At 39.4% G+C, this 12306-nt stretch overlaps 1 protein-coding gene across 1 annotated transcript in view; it reads left to right on the top strand.

The window, feature by feature from the left end:
* The first annotated feature begins 11946 nt into the window (after positions 1–11946).
* The window catches only part of LOC136338692 (potassium channel subfamily K member 18-like), an 84855-nt gene continuing 84495 nt past the window's right edge, over positions 11947–12306 (top strand). Inside the window, exon 1 of the mRNA XM_066281329.1 lies at positions 11947–12200. The gene's annotated coding sequence lies outside the window, so the exon portion shown is untranslated. The remainder of the gene's footprint in view (positions 12201–12306) is intronic.

Below are 12306 nucleotides of genomic sequence, written 5' to 3' on the forward strand. Positions count from 1 at the left end.
TTTACTGCTCTAAATTGAAACAATTTCCAGAAAGTTCAGACGGACAGAAAATAGGCGTTAACCTCAATAATTAACCTCAATAAATTAACTGTAAAGAGGTAAATTCGCGGTTTAGTCAGTCCATAAACAAGTAGCCTGAACCACGAACCGCACCCTCTTCAACCTAACCTGTTTGATTTTGCTAAACGGTTGCTGTGGCCCGTATTTGCATTTCCAAGGAAATAAATTTCCCGAAACCGTGGGATCCGAGTTGATTGACTATTTGCTTAGGAATTCGAGAGTTCTTTTAGGAAGCATTTAAATACAAGTTTTGCTTTTCCCCGAAAGACGTAATTTTCAGCACCTCCTCCTCTTACTGGGGGCCCCTGCCAGTGTTTCTGAGAAGATCGTCTTTAGAAATTGGGAACTGAATTATGAACTCTGAAAATAATCGAGGACTTTCATTTATAAAGCAACGTCTTTTTTAAAGTATAATTTTATTGGTTTACGCTGGGTTACAGGGTCTTCGAAAAGGAATTTTGTACATGGTCTGCCGTAATGACTTGCGCTCTCTGCGAAATTCTGAATGGAAATTAACACTTGTCCTGGCATAATCGCCGGCAAATTGACAGCTTTCTGTCCATGAGATAGGTCAGTTGTCGTAATAACAAACCTACGCCCCTCCCCCCCTCGAATTTTTTGGTTTATTCAGTTTGAGCGCAACGCTTATGCAGGAACATGCCTAAATATGTGGCATGACGCCCCCTAAATAGGATTTTACTCGTTATCAGTAGTAAAATTTTATGGTATCGACAAGATACAATCGCCATTAGTAAGTTAGTTGAGAAAAAAGATGGTATCTAAGCGCCCTTTTCCTTTGGTATTCCTTCGATACTCGTTTAGAGAGAATGTCTAATGAGTCCCCATCAAATGCGCATTTTCCATTAAACTTTGCTATTAATTTACATTTTACACCGAAAGTTCAAGCATCTTTAATAAATTAAAGGCCAAAATCAATAAGAAGCTTTACCATTTACCGCTGAACTTCTTTTGTCGTTTAATTAAAAATTAACGAAGGAAGTCCGCCGGAGGCTGGCCCACAAACGTCACTTAAATATCTTACAGCTGAATAAAGCTCCACCTTTGTAAGACAAAGTCTTCAGGACTTCGTAGTTGTTCAACAGGTTTTCTGCAGTAACTATCTACATTGGAAATTCTAAATGAGATCTTGTGTAACAGTAGTTTACAAGCACGTATTGCAACGTTTGATTAAAAGCATTAGAAGCATTGGAAGCATTACAAGCAAAGCGACAAACAACAATTGTATATCCATGGAAAATCGACAGTCTCCTTAAGAATTATATAGACTTGTAAATAAACTGAATAATATGCAAAAACCCACTTCATTTTGCTTGTCTGCCCGATAATTTTTTACGTTTCCTTTAACTCGGTTATTTTTACTTAATTTAGTGGTAAATAATGCCATCTGGTCGCAGTTGGTCAACAGATATCCGAAATTCGATCATTTCTAAGTGGCGGTCGGGTATGAAACAAACAACCATTGCCAACCAATTGCAACTGAATCGAAGTATTGTCTCTCGTCGAATCGAACGTTTTTAAATTCGAAGAACCGTCGTGAACGGACCGAAATCTGGACGGTCGAGAAAAACCGGCCAAAAAAACGGACCGAATTATCGAAAATTTGTCCCGGAAAATTCCGTTTCGCACTGCAGAGGAGTAAAAAAAAAAGTTAGATCTTGCTGATGTTTTCATTAGGGCTGTTCAAAGACGTCCGAGAGAACGTAAACTATTTGGAAGGAAACCGACCAAAAGAACCATTTATTCTGCGAAAAATAGACGATTTCGGCTGAAATTCGCTGAAGCGCACGTTAATTGGACGGTGGAAACATGGAAAACAGTGCTTTTTTCGGACGAAAGAAAATTCAACTTGCGTTCAAGTGATGCCTGGGTGCGTCGTCCCGTTAACGAGAGGTTTGATCCAACATACCCTCAAGCTACCGTAAAACATGGAGGGCGAAGTGTCATGGTGTGGGGATGTTTTTCGGGAACTGGGGTGGGTTCACCGATTAAAATCGATGGGATAACGGGCCGATTTTCATATTTGAGAATTATAAGAGCCGCAACGATGACGTTCGCCGAAGAAAAATGACCGCTGTCGCGGAAATTTCGACGCGACAATGACCCCAAGCACACAGCTAAGATGCACAATTTTTTCGTAGGCCGTCGCATTCGCGTAATGAAATGGCCTGTCCGGAGCCCAGACTTAAGTCCCATAGAGAATCTCCGGGAAATAATTGACCGTAAAGTGAGACAGAAAAATTCACAAAAACTTCAAAATTGCGATCAGCTCTTTGGCGTTATTGTTCGAATTTGGAATTCCATTCCAGAATCAACCCTCATGAATTTACTGGAATCTATGGGTCGTAGATATGCTGGAGTGATAGAAAATAAGGGCTGTGCTACGAAATGTCAGATATGATCCAGATCTAAATGCATTTAATTACATGTTGCTTCACTTTTGAAAGCTTCGTCAGAAATATTGTACGATTTCAACTGGAGCTCTTACTTTTCTTTCAAACTTTCTTCGCCATTGTTATTTGTTAATAACTTTATTCAACTTAGTAATAAAATTTTGAGAACCGCTTAATATCCGTGAAGGTATAAAGCATAATTTTATTTGTTGCTCTACTTTTGACTGATACTGTACCCCTAAAAGGCAATCAGCTGCCTGTTAGCTCCAATTTTTCGAACATTTTATCTTGTTAGGATAAGTATGGCTTGACATTTACGAATATCACCGTTCGAGTCGAAAACTCGTGTATCTCTTAAGTATTTTCCAGCTCCAGTGCATTAACTAAACCTTCTGTCTAACCTGATTGATCGATGTCTCAGATTTAAGTGAAGTTTTCCAGAAAAACAACCCCTGAAGTACTTTCGCTGCTGCTGAATATTCATCACACTTTGATAGATACGGATATGATTTAATGCGCATAATCTGTTGCTGTTGTGACGCAATATTTTTGGGAAACGGCTAGAATTTGTCAAATTCAAAGCGAACTGATATCTAATTTATAGTCACAAAGACCCCTCCCCCTTCCCTTCCCTGACCCCCCCTCCCCCCCCAGCCACCCGCTCCCACCACCGGATAACTCTCTAGAATTACTTTGGTATCACTTATAAACCCGGTGAGAATAGAGCAATCAGAAGTTAATTTGCAGTAACAGTCTGCAAGGGCTCCAACAATGTCTTCCTTAATTTAACCCCGCTTAGAAACCTGATTAAAAATTACGGAACAGCGGTGAGCATTCTATCTCGAATACAAATATCCTCTAATATTCGAAAATCTCAGACAGGGTTTGTCTCCATTTCCCCCAGGGAAGGATAAATGGATTCTTGTAGGCTTTTGTCTCCCTCTCTCTTTTTTTTTTTTTTTTTTTTGTTTTTTATTAGAGCGGAATATTATATTTCGAAATCCATTTTGATAATTTATTCTCGCCACTAAGATGTAAATGCTTCGTTTCAGACTTGACAATGCTTGAAGATTAATAACCCGTATTTGTATCAAAGTGTAGTGTTCAATACGTTTTCACTTCCAATATCCTCAAAGCGAAACTAAACTGCGACGAAATAGGAGACACGGTTGGACGCAAAGTCAGACCCAAGATGCTCAGTAAAGTTCGGTGTCTAGTTTACTTGTGGATGCGGCCAAGAACTTGTCCGATATAATAATTTAAGTCTCATACATTATAGTTTGGTTTCCAGTTAAAACATTAATGGTCCGTATCAAGTTGGGACAGTTTCCCAACCACAATTAACGGTCTATTATGAGTTACCTTTTGTTTTTTGCTAGTCAGACCTAATAAACCATTTTGTTTTTTCAGAAAAAACTCGAAAGATTGGTGTCCTGCGTGTCGCTCCAATTCTGATGTATTAAGTTGAATTTTCGTACTTACACTAACCTTCAAAATCTACACGATAGGCGTAATTTACAATTTTTGCCTCCGACGGTGTGTCCGTATACCGCATATTGAAATCCCAATTTCGCAACTTTGTCCTATGTAACCGACTTCATGTATTTTATGGTTGCGTGTACCATGTGCCAGGGTAGTCCCAAAAGTACCCGATCTGACCCTTGAAGAAGAAAGAGTTTTGTAAAATATTACGTTGTTTCTCAACGCACTTTTTCTAGTCATGCGCTGTGCGCTCTACGAGCCCTAACAACTCAATGTTCGGAAAACTAAAACTTTTCAGAATAATAATAATTACCATTTTTTGCTTAATATACAAATTTATGCAATTTATTTCACAACATAACTCGTTCAGTGGAATATAAGCTATTCCGGAAAGTACCAGAACCCAATTCAGTGCAGTACATCAACAATAACAAAATAATGAAAAACAGGGCAAAAAACGGTGATAACGAAACGTTTGGAATTCGAATTTATTGTTATATTTTTCCATTTTTGATATTTGTTCCAAATATTCAAATTCCAAACAAAAGCGAGTGTCCGAAGTCGAATTTAAAAACGCGATCTGACGCGATCGTAATTTCTGTAAATTCGAAATTAGGTCGTGTATTTAATTAATTTAATTAATTAATCAATTATAAAATGGGGCGTGGAGAAGCTACAAACGAAAATTTTCATAAATCAGCGATAAAAAAAAATTGTCAAGGACGAAAAATCCTTGGAATTGCTGAAAAGTTAGACTTACCCAAATCAATTGTGGGATACGTTCTAAAATTCTACCGGATATAGAGGTAGCACTGCAAAGAAGGGTAAAAGTACGGGAAGACCAAGAATAGTAACCGAAGCAAATCGTAAATTGCCAGTTAAAATATGTAAAAAAGGACGTGGGAACACTGCCAGGCCCACAACTGCCGATGAAATAACCAAACAGGACACAAGTTATCTAAGGAATGTTGGAGGGAACGGATGCACAAATTCGGACTTAGTTTTCACAAAGTATTATTCAACATCGAACAAAACAGTGTTCGACAAAAGTATTGTAGACTGAAGAAGAACCTCTTCCAACAGAGAAATAAATGTTAAATCGGCATCTGTGGGACAGATCAAAGGCCTCCTGGACTGTTCGGAGATTGGGCAAAAGTTATCTTTAGTGATGAATCCACGTTTAAGGTATGTGTTGGCGATTATAGGCGACGAGGTATTAAAAATAAAAATGAAGCGTGGCACAACGACCGCCCAAAAAGAAAGGTCAAGTTCCCCAATGGCGTTATGATATGGGGTCGTGTGTCGTCGGAAGGAGGTTCGGGAAAATATGAGTTCATAAATGGCACTGTAAACGCTATAAAACACCAGCAAATTTTAGAAAGGAGCCTTTTACCCAACATCGAGAAGAATCTTTTTCCAAACGACTATTTTATATTTCAACAAGATGGCGCGTTCTACTTGGTTAAATGGACAAAAAAATGGTTCGGGGATCACGACATTAATGTCCTGCCGCAGCCCTCAAGGAGTTCAGACTTGAACTTGATTGAGAATTTATGGCATAAAATGAAGAAAAAATGACGGAATAGAACACCTGAAATTAGTGCGGAATTAAAAGCAAAAATCACTAAAACATGGGAAAATGTTGCTCCTGACTTAAGCCACGAACTAATTAAATTAATGCCGATTCGAGCAGTTAATAAAGCCAAAGGGGACGTGACGTCACATTAATAATTTTTTCCTTTCGTAATTCCGAATATCTTGTTATGACTGTTTTTTCCTCTATTCTTCATTATTTTGTTATTCTCGATGCACTGCACTGAATTGTGTTCTGGTATTTTACGGAATAGCTATATTATTGAACGTGTCGTGTGGTGAAAGAAGCTACATAAATTTGCATATTAATTAAAAATAGTTATTATTGTTCTTCTAAGAATTTTTGTTTTTCTGAACATTTAATTGTTAGTGTTCGTAGGCCCTATTTATAGAAAGGAGGTCTGAATTATTCAAAATAGGCATCAACCTCGGACTCCACCTCTTCATTATTGGAAAATCTCTTTCCACCGAATCATTTTTTCAAGTTCGAAAATAGAAAATAATCTGAGAGGGCTATATCCGGCGAATAGGGTGAGAAAGGCAAAAGTTCAAACCAAATTGATTGATTTTGGCCGTCGCGATGACGGAAGGGTGGACTGGTGCGTTGCCTTGATGAAACAAGACTTTCTTTTTCGCGAAATGTAGTCGCTTTTTCTTGATTTCTTAACTCAAGCAGTGCAATAAACTTGTATAATATTCTTCGTTCAGTGTTTTTTCCTTTAGGGAAATAGTCGGTAAAAATTATCTGAAAAAACTGGCGTCATCACCTTTCCAGCAGATGAAACGGTTTTAAGAGCCCACCCCCCCTGAGTCCACGGTTTTGACCGTTCTTTCGCCTCACATGCGAAACGATGAACCCATGTTTCATCCATGATTATGAATCGACGCAAAAACTGGGCCTTATTGCTACGACACTTGCCAAACCCTCCTTTGAAACGGCCTCGCCGCGCTGGTTTTGCTCAATTGCGAGCAATCGCCGCACCCATCTTGCGCACCCCTTTCTCACATCCAACTGCTCGGTCAAAATGCGATGGACAGTGCTTTTTGAAATTCCCACCTTCGAGTGCAGTTTTGCGGATTTCCACCACAGTTTTTGGAAAGGTCAGACCTAGAGTGTCGTTTGGTTGACCGCGTTTGAGCTCCGCCGTCCAATATTTTACAGTTGTTAACGAAAGAGCAGAGGTCCTCAGAGTAGTCTCGTTCCGCTTTGATATTGGACGGGCCCAGATCTTTAGTAAGTATTGAGTCACGTGTGGCTGACCGAGTTTTTCCATGTTCACGAAAGCTCTAGAAACGTTCACTAAAAGCTGTTCCAAAACAAATAGAGATCGAGGTAGCGCCCTTAAACTTTAGACATAAACTTTTTAAATTGAGGTCTGGGTAATTTCAACAAATTTCTAACAAAGAAATCGCCATCTATGAGTCAGGTCGGGTGCCTCTGGGACTTTTCTCGCATAACGTGCGTCCAGCGTTATCGCTGGTCAATGCTCCAATTTCAACAGGGATTAATGTGTCCTATTGCACAGGAAAAATATTCACAGCATTACGTAACGACATTATTGTATTACCTGCGATGCACGTTCTTCTCGTGCATACGTTTTGCGTGTAGCACGAGTCTGCCCTAATGCCCTCCTAGAATGCCATTACTTTTACACTGATTTAATTCTAGGTGCGTTCCTGTATCAAATAACCCTTGTGTCGTGGATGGCGTGATTAATTGTCAAAGACGAGTTATAGAATACAGAACTCGGCTGCTTGATGGGTCCCCATCCTTACAAGAAATGACGAAGCGATATCGCACCCCAGGGAATTAATGCTGCTCAATTGGCCTAAATCAGAAGGGCGTCTACGGTTATGGATATACTGAAAAGCCGAACACCTAGATTCCCTTCTTAGTGAGTGCTGCCGAGGAAAAGTATAAAATACTAGAGTTTGAGAGTTAGTTTCCTTTATAATCGCGTTAAATTACAATCATCAAGAAATCCACACCAAACTTGTTACTTTAAAAACCAACAACGTCAAAGTTTCCGCCAGCTAACACCTGAAAACTTATAAATTGATTAAAGTTTACCAACTTTTCCGTTCGTGAAATTCGTGCTCATGTAAAGAATTAAAAGTTTTTCCTTTGGCCCTGGTTTACCACTGACTGGCGTGTCGTAAGATTTTCGTCTGCGATTTATTGCAAGGGCCAAATTCGGGCAATGATGATATCGAAGCTAGTTTCCTATTAAAACCTTCCTGAAAACGAACCTGGTTTTTGTAAATGCTTTCTTATTAATGTTAAGACGTAGGCCCATTCAGACAATAAGTAAATTAATTTGTATTTTAAGACCTTAAGTTACGCCCCTGTCCCGCAAATTATTTCCCAGCATTCTATAGTAAACCACCTCAAGAAGTGAAAGGGCCGTTTAGTGCGGGGAGATACGTTCGTTCCCTTTTGCGGCACTAAAAATTGGGATATATTTACGATAAGTTAAGAAAGCATATCGTATATCCTCATAGAAGTGCGTCGTAAAAGTACCCGACTAACGGTCACATTTCTTGAAAATAGGTACCAGACGTGCGAAAGTTGGCTCGGGAAGGCCGCACGCCTCTGCCTGGAGGTTCTGGCATTTTGGTACTTAAGATCTGGGAAGGAAGATTGCGGGGCTTTTTTTGACGAGTGATCCTATCCGAACCACTTAGGCATTTATTTTCCGGGAAATATATTAAAAAAAAAACAATATATACTTTGAGTGCAGGAACTTAACTGAACCACTAAGTTTATATAGTGGCTCGTTGTCAGTTAGTCCTAACTCGTCTGGTGTAAAATTAGTTAGCAGTAAGTTCAATAAATCGTTGTTATTGTTAAACGGGGTGTTAATTAATCGGAACCAGAAAACAGTGTCCCTGATAGTGGAAGTTCAGGGTGGTCCTTCAAACGTAACAATCCAGTCCACGTTCATCGTGAGTTCCACGTCAAGGATCAACAAACAATTAATGCTCATTTTCGGACCCTAACAACGTGCCACTTATCTAATATTAAATCACCTTTACTTTAGTCAACTTAATTAAAAATTTAGGGAGCTTCGAAAAGCCCTCAGCGCTAATTCTCGGGGTTTAAAAAGGGGGGACATAAAGTTGTAACATTTTCATTAAAGTAAGGACAATATAATATTGCCCGAACAACAAGCAATCCGTCCTTCAACTAAAAATGAGCGAATTCCAACATTTGCAATCGTGGTTGAAATTCTCAGAACAATTGTACAAAAAAGGGAGCTTCGGGTATTCGAGGTTTTAAAACCCCCAGCTAACAAGTTCGTTAAAAAGTTTTAATCATCTGCATCGGAGAAACACTCAGATTTATTACCCAATATTTTTTTCATTTACATACCGGACAATACGACTGTGAGGGAAAAAATCTAGTTATGGAAAGTTTGGAGTGACGTAGGAAGTTCGAGAACGCGGAGAATGTGACATAACAGTATACGTACGTGAACGTGTGTGAAAGAAGACCAGAGGAGTTTGAAGAGCTAACGGGTTGTCAGTGAGAAAAACCTCAAGTAACTGCCGAAATATCAAAGGCGTGCTTTGAATAAATTCATTGGTCATCTACCGCCAATGCCAGATTCGCTAGGGTAATGAGCAGAAAAGGCTCGCCCGTTAACGTTTAGTCAAAGCGCCGGACATAATGGCCAAAAAAGCTATTTTATTCTTTTTAATTATTTAACATATCCAGTAAATAATTCACAGTCCGTCCGGCCATCCAGCTTCACCACAGACATTTCAATAGAAATAGATTTTAACCTTACCTAATTAAAAATGAATAATTTAATATGGCGATTTAAGTTCTAACGAAAGGGCCTTGTTTTGACCCGATATGTATTCACTCCGGACTGTCAGAAACTGTCGCTCGACCAATGGTCATTGTATTTCGCTTTCAACGTCAACGCGGGTGTGAGTGGGATATGTCGATTTTATGGTTCTGAGCGAGTGCCATTGAGCACGTGGAAACACGACGCAATCACATCAAGATGGTCGAATGCTAGGGGTTAAATTTTTGTGTTTGGTGTTTTAAGTACAATATCCCAGAGAAAAATTTCAATAGTGCAAGGTGGCGAGGGCCCTCCCCAACCCACTGAAACAACGAATGGCATTTGCCATGTCACGAACGGCGTTGGTCGATAGGGATATTGAGTAATCACCCACTAAAAGAACGAACATTCTTTGCGCCTTGTCGAAATTAAACATCTGCATTGAAACTAGAACTTATCTCTACTTGAGAGTTCCCTCAATGTGGGGGAGCCATGTTTCCACGTACCTTGTAGATTGTGAATATAATTTCCCACAAATCCGCCCGTCCAAATCCGAGCTCGCCGGCACCCTTTTGCGGTACTATTTAAGTACTATGGGTAAGGTCGGATTCCCACTTGCCCCCGCATCGTTCTGATCGAAGTCGGGAGTCCCACTGACTACAACACGGAGCCCAGTGCGCCAATTCTCCACGGATCAAAATCGTGGACTAAGTGTTTAATTAGCTGCTCTTCTCATAGGGCTTCTTTTTTTCTAGTCGACTCATTTCAAGGCAGAACAGGCTAGGAGATGGCCAATGCAATATTTTTCTTATCATTCTTTTCCTTCTGTGCGAAAAGAGCTTGTCAATTTCACCGTAGGACAATGGGGAGAAACTAGAACGTCTATTACGGATTTTTTTTTTTCGTTTACACATACATATAAAATAACAGCTCTGTTATCGATCATTCCGCACTCGCCCCGTCATCACAGGGATATGAAATAAAGAAATCATTGTTAAGTAGTTTTTCAACGACAACCTTAACAACACAAAGTATCCGAAGACGGCCTCTCGCACATTCAGCGAAATGCTTGATACTGGATATTGGGGTCAAGCATTTTATTGAGGGATTGCGAACATTCCAGCTTAACGATACTTTCGGCCACATAAATGCGTTATGCTTTTTGATTCCAGTGGACTTGGGAGAGCTTAGTTGTATTACAATGAGTACGAGGAATGATGGAACAAACGTGGATGAACCAAAATCCAGTTATTACAGTGCTGTAGTTATGACGAGTCTCTCTGGGAACCTGGGGGGCCCGCGTTTGTATATGTAGGACCGGCTAAAAGGCTTGAACGTTTTGTTTAACGTTCTTAGCTGAAGGCAACGTTTTGCCTGTCCAGACCGGAACGTTGATGTAGTGTAAAGTCGACAAAACTATTTTCCGTTCCCTGTTATCTTATTTTTCTTATCCCTTGTGTCGCAAACTTATCAAAATCGAGCCATGGAAATATACTGTACCACCTTCAAATACGGCACCCATTATTTTCAAATAATTTACACTTTATTCCGAATATATTATAAAACAGTTCAGGCTCCGCAAGAGATACAAACGGCAAGATAATATTTCAAACTTCTAAGTGAATTCTGGCGCTTTCCCGTGAAAAGATAATAAGTTGGTATGAATGTTAGAGGTACTTTTTAGCCTCCCGGAAACTCCGGACAAATGGTAATTTAACTCTCTTTTCCGAGAAAGTTTCCCATTGAAAGTTGAAAACTTGACTTTTTGTTGGCTTTATTAATATTGAAAAATTTGCTTTGTGAATTTCACGTAAGAGTAATTGAAAATTGAATGTGGGTACTTTGACTGGAATTCGGATGTTAACCGGAAGAAGATGGTGGGGCAACTTCTGCATTAAAATCGTACGGATCGCTTGTGCCGACGTTACGGTCTGACCTAATAAGATCTTGAGAATCGGTCGTTTCCAAATGCTATATTTTACCTTTGATATTTAGGTAACGGATGTGCCGAAAGGTACATAGATCCCCCCCCCCCCCCTCCCCTAATACCGGTAAGTGCAAATTTTAATTGAGCAAGGAATCACACAACATTGCACATATGGTGGCAATGAAACGATAATATAGGATGCACGTTTCATACAGTTATTGACAATAACGCATTGCCAATTCGCCATTTTGCCTCTAACTGCGTTGCGCCCTTATGCACTAAAAAGGCCAAATCTATAAATTTATTTCTCGAAAGGAATTGTTATGAATAGCTCTTAAGTTCTGCTCTTATATCAAAGTTTAGTTGATGTCATATTTCTTACTTAACGCGAAAGACTTAATTAAAAAAAAAACTTTAAGGCGGTTTTCCATAAATTTAAGTTAACGATTTTTTAACTGAGTAGATTTTTGTACGACTTAAGTCCGACTGAAAACAAAACCTTATGGAAGTCCCGTCACGATGGTTCGAATACCGGAATTTAAACATTTTCGTTATGGAAAAACTCGATAAAAATAAAAATAATAAGGAATTGAGAAGGGCAAGTCGCGATGCGCGTGATTATCTTGCCCGTAGCTTCGCACAAGCGTTTGTTTTTCAGGTATTTCAGTCGAACCGCGTCGCTTCGTCAGTTCGTACATGCTGGAAATCGACTTTCAGTTAGACTGACGAATATCTCGGAAAGTTTTCAGAACCGAAACTCGCAAACGTAATATCAACTCATAAGTCAGTTTAATAATGTTTAATTTCTGAGTTTCTTTCGGACAATTTAAGATGCCTTGTGGAATTTTTGCAGTTATAATTTTGTCACATATGGGTTAGAAAAGGGGCACTTGATGGTAAATTAAAGTGTAGATCTTATTGACCTTTTCAAAAGTAAGTAGACGTTGAAAAGTAATTATTAAGGCCTCATCGAAAATCGCCGTTCAATTTTCAATTGATCACGCACGAAAAATTCACTTTTTCGTTGATGCATAATTTG

This window comes from Euwallacea fornicatus, chromosome 4 (genome assembly GCF_040115645.1).
Source record: "Euwallacea fornicatus isolate EFF26 chromosome 4, ASM4011564v1, whole genome shotgun sequence".
Classification (NCBI taxonomy): domain Eukaryota; kingdom Metazoa; phylum Arthropoda; class Insecta; order Coleoptera; family Curculionidae; genus Euwallacea; species Euwallacea fornicatus.